The following is a 2,500-nucleotide window of genomic DNA, read 5'->3' on the forward strand; positions in this document are numbered from 1 at the left end:
TTTTTGGTTGCAGCCGTCATTGTTGTTTTGGCGGCCCAGGCTGGATTTGAACCCGCCACCTTGGGTGTATGTGGCTGGCGCCTTAGCCACTTGAGCCACGGGCACCGATTCTTGACAGGATGGTCATTGGGTCCTACCTCTCATGGTACAGAAGGGGAAACTGAGGCCAAGAACTGTGCAGGGCTGTGCATTCTCTCCATTACCTCAGTTATAACTGCAACCCTTTGCAGCCTCACTTGCGGCCGAAAATCCCATCATCAGAGCCCCCATATTTGGGTAAGGCATGTGTTAAGGGGCTCTGGTGCTGAGAGGGGCAGAAAGACAAGAATTACAAGCATGTAGTATCCTCAGATTCCCAGAAAAGAAGAAAGGAGCCTGGGGAGCAGTGAGGGCCAGGGGTGAGGCACTAGCCTGGTCCCTCAGAGGGCTCAGTCAGGCTGCAGAACTAGGCCTGCTTCCCAGACACAAGTAGCCTCTTCCCTCTGCTTATATGTATGGCCCTGGAAGGAGGCAGGCCTGGAGTGACTGGCCCTGTTCCTCTGGCTGGGACAGTGTGCGGGCTGCATGGGGTAACATCTCCCCTCCTCCCGACCTGGGTCACCCTTCATGAGGGTGCCTCGGGCTGTGGCGGATTAATGGTGCGGAGGCCACTCATTTCCTCTGACTGGAAGACAGGCCACCACACAGCCCCCCATTGTTGGCTGTCCTTATCTCAGGAAGTTCCGCCTGCACCTTCCGGAAGAGACAGCTAGGCCCCTCCGGCTTCACTTTTCTTTGCCTCTTGGAGGCTGGAGAGCTGGGCAGGGCTCAGATCTCCCTGGTTCGGTCTGCTCTCCCCCTACTCCTCATTGAAAGACTGGAATTTATCCTGAAGGCAATGGGGAGCCCAGGAGCACAGGGTCTTGGGGTCATCTGGGCTTCAGAAGGGCAGTCCTCAGGGATTCAAGAATGGCAGGGGTGAGGCTGGAGGTAGGGAGGGTGGAGGGAGCTTGGTTACATCCATGGGCCCATCTGGGAGAGGCAGGGCAGGGCAGAGCACCATACTCATCGGTGTAGAACCTGTGTGAGGAGTGCACACAGCCTCTGGTTCAGCATCCACGTCAGGATGCAGCATGGGCACACAGCCCCTCCAGGAGGCCACTCTGCCCTCACCCCCCAGCTAGTCTAGTCCCCTGTGTCCCCACACTCCCTGTAGAGCCCTGAGCACCTTCTGTGCACACAGGTCTGTCTTCCAATTAGAATGAGCAAGTCTTGATGGTGGAGACCCCACATCTCCAGGACTTGTCCTGCCCTCCAGCCTAGTGAGATGGACCTGCCAAAGCTGGCTCCAGCCCAGCCCCGCCTCAGCCATACCTCCTTCCTACAGGCTCTCAAAGCCCCGTCCCCAAAGATCTGCCCTCTTACCACCATGCTACTGGCCAAGTATGTCCCCTTTGGCCAAATCTTAGTCACTCATTAAGGACTGCTCAGGGGCCTCCACCCCTCCTTGAAGCCCCTCTTGGCCCCCACCCATGCCAGGGAGTTCGACAAATGCCTCTTTCCCTTTTCCACCAGCTCCATTCAATAAATTGATTAAAAGATTCCACTGCTGGCTCGGCGTCTGTGGCTCAAGTAGCTAAGACGCCAGCCACATACACCTAAGGTGGCGGGTTCGAATCCAGCCTGGGCCAGCCAAACAACAACGATGGCTGTATCCAAAAAATAGCCAGGCGTTGTGGTGGGTGCCTGTGGTCCCAGCTACTTGGGAGGTGGAGGCAGGAGACTCGCTTGAGCCCAGGAGTTGGAGGTTGCTGTGAGCGTGATGCCACGGCACTCTACCCAGGGGGACAGCTTAAGGCTCTGTCTCAAAAAAAAAAAAAAAAAAGATTCCACTGCTTAAAAAAAGTTTAAAACCATGATATTTATCTCTCCAGTTCTTAACAGATGAAGGTAACTGCTATCTCATGAGAAGTCTAAAAAAAGAATAGATTTTCATTTTAACAGGAACCTGTTGAGAGCTCCCCTTCTGATGACCAGATGACCTCTAAAGTTTCTAGTGGCTCCAAACAGAACAGCGGAGTTTCCATTATTTCCCAATGACTAGCACCCAACGGCTCTGGGCAGGCAGTCTCGTGTCAGCAATGGAGTAAGGACCCTGCAGGCGCACTTGCTCCTCCTCACATCTGCCCTGCAGGAGGAATGCAGGCAAGGGGAAGGGTCACTTCACTGAGCCTGGACAGACAGCTGACAAGCCTGTGCCTGATTGCATGGATAAAGGTGGTCCAGGCTTAGCTGAGAGTGCACGAACACTTTCACCTCCATTTCCTCGTTTCCCCCTCACAACCTCCCTCTCGATGCTTTCATACTCTCATCTTACAGATGAGGAAACTGTGCTTCCAAGAGCCTGAGTGACTTATTCAAGGTCACCTAGCAGATGATGGAGGGGCTGGAAGTCAACCCTATTCTTTCAGCCCAGCTCAAAGTCAGCCAGTTGCCCAAAACCAGGAACAAATGACCTTGT

The sequence above is a fragment of the Otolemur garnettii genome, unplaced genomic scaffold (genome assembly GCF_000181295.1).
Source record: "Otolemur garnettii isolate 467f Iridium unplaced genomic scaffold, OtoGar3 scaffold00001, whole genome shotgun sequence".
Lineage (NCBI taxonomy): Eukaryota > Metazoa > Chordata > Mammalia > Primates > Galagidae > Otolemur > Otolemur garnettii.